A 7,500-nucleotide genomic window follows, 5' to 3' on the forward strand; every position below is an offset into this window, starting at 1 on the left:
AGACTTACAAATGAAAATATACGGAGCTGTTAAAGCATATAAAAAACTTTTACAAGACTGTTATGAAGAACTTAGAGAACTTCAAGCTTGGGGACTTCCATTTCCCAGATCATAATACATATACTATGATTTTTATTCCACTTGTCAAGAGTAGAATTACTGAAAATACTGATTAAAGCATTATGTTTGATGTAAACTTTGTTTTCATATCTCTTAATAAAACTTGGTTTTACTTCTTATGAATTTCTTTGAAAGAAAATCAAACTTGAAACTTTATCACAAATATTTTACTTCACAAATGAAACAATACAAACTTGTTCTTGAAAATTATAACTTTGTTCCAAATAAGGAATCTGATCCTTATTATACACAAACTTTGTTTTTCTACACACATGCAAAAGAAACTGTAGAAGAAATTGAAAGATTAATTTCCAAAATAATATACAAATGCTTTTCAAAGAACTTATTGCAGGACTAGAACTTGAACATTTAAACTACTGGGAAGCAATTGAACACTTAAAAAACTTTATTACTTACCACAAAATGCAAGTTAAAATATACAAAGAAATCATCACTGATATACCCCATGATGATTATTACTATGCTTGTCTTCATGAATATAACTTTCATAACTGGATGGCAAGAAGACTTGATAAAGTTATCTCAACCATAATCTGTTAATGGAAGAACTTAAAGACAACATGAAATACTTTAAAGTTTATTTAGAAAAGGTCGAAAAAGAAATAAAAACTTTAACTTTAAAAATGAATGATATACTTGACAAGATAAACTTGTTGTTGAAAAACAAACAAGTAGAACAAACTCCAAAAGAGTGTGAAAATTTAAACAACTCAATTGACCAACTTACACAAAGATTTTCACAAATAAAAGTTTCAACTGAAACTAGACCACTTGTTAAAAAGAAACAAGTAAACTTCTTGGTATATAATCTCAAAGATTATCAAGAAGAATTAAACAAAAAATGAGACCCTTTACGGGAAACTCAAGAACTATTTCTGAAGAACCAAGTTCTTCAAGAACCACAACTTTTGATCAAACTACTAGTTACTCTTGGGTAGGAAGACTTTTCAGACCAAACAGTAATAGAAACACACAAATTATAGAACAAATTGTCAATATTGACAAAGATACTGAAGTTATGTCAAATGACTTCATTAGTACTTTGAGACCATCCACTTTGTACAGAACTGGATTCATACAAAATGATTCTAGTTTAATCAAGACTCAAATTCGAAATGCTCGAAGTTCCCGACGGAAGAGCAGAAACTTTTAGTCTAATGACAGAAGAAAGCATTAGAGAACTTAAACTAAAAAAGATGAATTACGTTCATCTTGGAACGATAACTGTTGCAATCAAAGGATTGATCAGAAAAGAGTACGGAGCCAAAGTAATCATCACTACTTTAGATACTAGAATCCAAGACTCAACTCAAGCTCAGATGATTGGAGCTATTGAGGTAGACATGAATAATAATGTAGGATTACATTATTTACTTCCTGACTACACTATTGCACTTAAGGATATTCACAAATTCCTTTTTCAAATCCAAACTAAAGGATTTGGTAACTTTCAAGGAGCAAACTTGTCAGTAGATATAATTTTCATTGGAAAATTATCTACTCAAGTCTGTCCCAGATACAAAATCAAGATTGACAGTATTGTCAAAACTATTGAATCCAAAGATATAAAATTCTTTGGACCCAAACCAGTCTCATCTTCTCTTTTAGCAGGAGAAGAATGGAAGATTGAAACCTTAATAACTAAACCAGAAACTTTAAAAACTACTGAAGTAACAGCTTACTCCAGTGGAAAAGATGGACCTTTATGTTTAAGGTTCAGAAACTATAAAGCTTCTGATCAAAAATATCTAGAAGAAGAAAACTAATGGATTTAACAGAAGAACAAATCCAACAAAAGATTAAACATAGTGAACACTTAATGAACTTACTTAATGAAGAACGTGAGAATAAAATAGATACTAAAATAATTGAAAATTTACAACAAAACTTAGCTAAAAAAGACATACTCCACCAATATCTTATGGATATTGAACAATTCAAAAGAGATTTTGTTGAGGAAACAAAATTAGAAACTGAACCAATGTCTGTTAAAAATTTTGCAGATATTGAAACAATAAACTCTAGGCCTAATGAAACTACTGCTTCATCACATCCAAGTACTTCATATCCCAGAACAAACCATGAACAAATGAGTTACAATTTGGGACATCCTCCCAGAAGAGCTGTAACTATTTACGACCAAAATAACCCAAACAGAAGAACTTTGGCGAAACAAATGCCTCATGAAGTTCAGATACTTAGTAATGAACCAACTATACTTAACATCACAAGAGTTCACCCACAATTGTTTGATAATTATATTGAACAATGGACTGCACTTATAATAAGAGACTTTGAAAAAAAACATCCTTAAGTTAATGACGGTGTGGAAATGATTAAAATTGCTGAAAACTATTTAGGCGGAACTGCCAGGGCAGCATGGGAAGCCTTTAAACTAAAATTTCCTGAAAGCTTGCTGAATTAGCAATGCAAGGAAATAGCATACACAATTTTGCTTATCAAATACAAACACTTCTCACTGGAAGAGAAGCCAACACAGGCTTGACCATAAGACAAGCTGAAGCTATGAGAGATCCAGAACAAATCTGGAAATTATTTTTCTAAAGATCTTGGAGAAAGACTTTTTTCAAAACTACCCGGACCTTTAGGTAAAGAAATCCATGATTCTTGGAATATCATGCCTAAAGAAGAACTTTTTGATAACATGGGTACTAGAATTCAGCACATAATAAGTGAACTTAAAACTATATGCACTTATATGCAAATTCAAAGAGACTTGAAACAAAAGAATTTAGGTTTTTGTAAAAATATCTACACTCCACAACAATATGGGAGACATCCTGATGATCCAACTCCCAGAAGACAAACCACTAAACCTAAAAGAAACTATGTCAAAAGAAAATACATAAGAAAATCAACTACAAAGAAACCTTATCTTAATAAAGATAAACATGTTACTAAATACAATCCAAACAAAAATTACAAGAAAACAATAACTTGTTTTGCTTGTCAGAAACCTGGACACTTATCCTCTGTTTGTCCAAATAGAAATAACTTGTTCAATGAGGAAGCAAACTTAGTAAATACTATTAACGAAGATATACTTGCTATCACATCAGATATTTCTGATACTTCAGAAATCTGGAGTATATGTTCTTTGGAAGGATTTGAAACCAAGGCGGTTGAAATTCTTGAAGAAGAAGATTCACTTAATATCCTAATGGATAGACTAAATAACTAGAATTATGGAATGTAAACATTCGTGGAAACACAGATCAGGTACTGACAATATCTGTTGTCATATCTGTAAATGGTATCCAGCCTTCGATAGAAGATGGAAATGCCAGACTTGTTTAAAACAAATTTGTAATAATTGTATTACAAAAAACTTCAATATACCAATCCTAGAAACTACTAATACTTTTAATAACATTCCTTGGGAAAACCAAAAGATAAAAACTTTAGAAGATAAAGTATTCATTTTGGAAGATAAGATGGTTAAAATTGAAGAAAAACTTGAAAAAATACTTGAACTTTTAGAAAAAAAAAACAAGTTATAACTGAAACTGATCTCAAAATAACTGAGGTAACCACAGAAGAACAAAACATAATTAATACTCAGATTGAAAAAACTTGTGATACAAAAATACCTTTGGTATGTAATACTACAAGAATTACTCAAGTAATAATTCCATCCAAACTTTCAATACATGGAATTGACTTACTTGTTCCAATACTAGTTGACACTGGAGCAACTTCCTCCACAATTGATTCTGGAATATTACCAGAAACAATTAAACAAAAGGTGGTTAAAGTAACTCCTGTCAAATCTACTCAATTTGATGGAACTCAAGTATCAATTGATACTCAAATAAAAAACATACAAGCCAAGTTTCAAACAAATTGTAATACTTGGTCAGAATCTTTTTACTGGCCCAAGCTTTGGGTTAGAACACTTAAAAATCACAATGTTCCTGTAATAATGGGATTAGACTTCATACTTCACAACAATGGTCAGATGACCATAAATAAAGATTACTTAATTATTAGTAGGAATTGTTTCCAAATTCCTATTATCTCCAATTTCCCAGCTAAGACTTTCAAAACTAAAATTATAGATTCTTGTAAATGCAGTAACAATCAAGATTGTAACTGTAATAACATAAATACTGAAAACTTGCAAGATTTTCCAGAATATCTAGAGAATCTTGAGGGTATTGAACTAAACCTACACTTAGTAGAAACAAATACTTTTAAAAAAGAATTAAAAGAAAATGACTTAGAAAACATGGTTAAAAGACTTGAACAGATAGAAATTATAGGAGAAAATCCTGTAAAATTCTGGGAAAATAATAAAACTGAATGTAAACTTGAAATTATTAACCCAAAACTTTAAGTATGGACCTTGGGAACAAGATGAGTTTAAAATGCACATTGATCAACTTTTAAAACTTGGAATTATAACAAGATCAACTTCTAGACACAGAACCCCTGCTTTTATAGTCCAGAAAGAAGCAGAAAAGAAACGTGGTCAATCCAGAATGGTTTTTGACTACAGAAGACTTAATGACAATACTTATGAAGATGGGTATTGTATCCCTGATAAAGATACTTTGATCAACAAAATACAAAATAGAAACTGGTTTTCAAAATTTGACTTAAAATCTGGATTTTGGCAAGTTAGAATGCATCCAGAAAGCATAGAATGGACAACTTTTTCATGTCCATTAGGACTTTTTGAATGGAAAGTAATGCCATTCGGACTTAAAAACGCTCCTAAAAAATTTCAACGAATGATGGATGAATTTTTTAAGGATTGTTATGACTTTACTTGTATTTATATTGATGACATACTTGTTTTTTCAAAAATTAAAGAAGAGCACAGAGCACACTTGTACACTATCTTTACTATTTTTGAAAAGCATGGACTTATTGTTTCTAAAAAGAAAATGGAACTTTGCAAGAACCATATTTCTTTTTTAGGGGCGGAGATAGGAGAAGGTACTATCAAACTTCAACCTCACATATCTAGAAAAATACTTGAATTTCCTAATAAACTTGAAAACTTGAAACAATTACAATCCTTTTTGGGATTAGTAAATTATACTAGATCTTATTTCAAAGATTTAGCAAAACTTACTACACCACTTTACAATAAATCACAAACTAAGGGTTATAGAACCTTTAATGATCAAGATATCCAAATTGTTCAACAAATAAAAGAAAAAGTTCAACAACTTGAACCAATGGCTTTGCCATTAGATTCAGATTACTTAATTGTACAAACTGATGGAAGCAAAGATGGTTGGGGAGGAATACTTATTAAAAAACCAACTGAATACTCTCCAAAATCAACAGAGAAACTCTGTAGATACACATCTGGTGTATTTAAAGAAAAAGGATACTTAACTTCTATGGATTATGAACTACTTGCTATTATTTATGTACTTGAGAAATTTGCACTTTTTATACTTTCAAGAAAATTTTTTACTATAAGGACAGATTGCGAGTCCATAGTAAAATTTGCTGATACTAAAAATGAAAGGAAACTCACTGCAAATAGATGGCTCAAATTCAGGGAATTTGTGCTAACTAGAGGTTTCCATATTAAATGGGAACATACTAAAGGAAAGGATAACATGATTGCAGATATCCTTTCTAGAAACATTATGGATTACAAACTTTATGATCCTCCAGGATTAATTTGTTTATTTGAGTTTTTGCAGAACTTTTCTATACTTCACTATGGACAAAACTTTCAAGGCGGACAGATATGAACTTGCTATGATTCCAGAGAGGAATCAATTCAAAACTCCACTTAGAGAGAAACTTACTGAAGAAGAACAATGCTTAGTTGACAACATTTGGAGGTTGTCGACTATTGCCCAATCCTCTGGGAGGAAGGCGACTTGTGTAAACTACTTGATTCAACTATTGGTTTTTGGAAGGCATAAAGTTAAGAAACCATTCACTTGTTATGCACTTTACACTGGCAGAAATGCTGGTTTATACTTAACTTGGGATGATATGATCACTGAACTTGATGAACTTAAGAAAGATCCAAAATCCGGAGATCCTTTGTACAAAGGATATTACAGCATTGAGGAGGCCACTACCTTGTTAACTAAAAGGTTTGGAAATGATTTCATTATTTCTGAACAAATACTTAGGTATTAGGAATACCTAAAACACTTGGATCAGTTCTCTGATCAGGAACTTCTGAGAAACTTAGAAACTAGAGCTTCAAGCTTAAAACCACTTCAAAGATTTGAACCTCAAACTCCCAAGAAGAAACTTGAGAATACTTTTTCAGAGGTGATAAAAACTTCCTCGAAACTTAAGGAAAAGGAGATTCATTCACTCGGAAAGATTCCTACTCCTGCCTCTTCTCTCAAATCTATTACTTACCCTTTACTTACCAAAACTCCAGTTTCTCCTAGAGAATGTTCATTAAAAACTTTTGCTTTACTTCAAGAATGCTTAGCCCAACTGGCTAACTCAGGCATTTCTACTCCTGGAATTTCAATTTCTTGGGATTTCAACTATAATCCCTACAAAACTTGTTCTCTACTTTTCTCAGATTGTCCAGAAAACCAACAATATGAAGACTTTGAATGCCTTTGTAAACTTGAGTTTGCTATCAGAAAGGCAAGACTTCTTATTCCTGAATTTAAATCTTTTAAATTTCAGGATTATCCTGTCAGTTTTATAACACTTTTAAAACATGGGTTGGTTAGTTCAGCCAATATTTCTCAACTTCATGAATTTTCTGGAATTCTTCCAGAAATGCTAGCAGAAACTTTTGAAACAATTATTCCTGAATTTCCAAAAAAATTCAGATTAAATTTTACTTCCCTTTATCCTGACTTCAAGGAAAACAAACCCGCTTTGCATCTACTGGAGGTCAATTTCCAAAAGATTGATGAAGAATATAGAAACTTTGAGGCAGAACACCAGCAGCATAAAGCGCTGAAACTTGAAGAAACTCTGGAAAAACAACTTGACCAGGCCAAGGCCAAGATACTTGCAGAAAGCTTCAACTGGACTAAGTCCAAATTTGCCAACAAAAACATACTTCGAGAAGACTCTCAAGGGAAAATTTACTGGGAACCTAGCATTGCAGCAAGACACTTCTTTTCCTTTGATATCACTCACTCCAACCCAAGACTTGTCAACTCCTACAAACGAAGGTTCGAGTCACGAACCAAAAGGATACTGCCAAGGACTTTGTCGTCTTCTGAGTCAGAAGATATGAATATATCTTGATTAGAAGGCATCAACTTTATTTTTAATGGCCAAGACAAGGGGGCCTGTTCCTTTCAACTTTAGCTGTACTACTTTTCCTGTAGACTTTTTGACTATAAGGTAAGGAGATAAGATACCTTAATTATCTTTCTG

This window comes from Ipomoea triloba, chromosome 9, assembly GCF_003576645.1.
Source record: "Ipomoea triloba cultivar NCNSP0323 chromosome 9, ASM357664v1".
Lineage (NCBI taxonomy): Eukaryota > Viridiplantae > Streptophyta > Magnoliopsida > Solanales > Convolvulaceae > Ipomoea > Ipomoea triloba.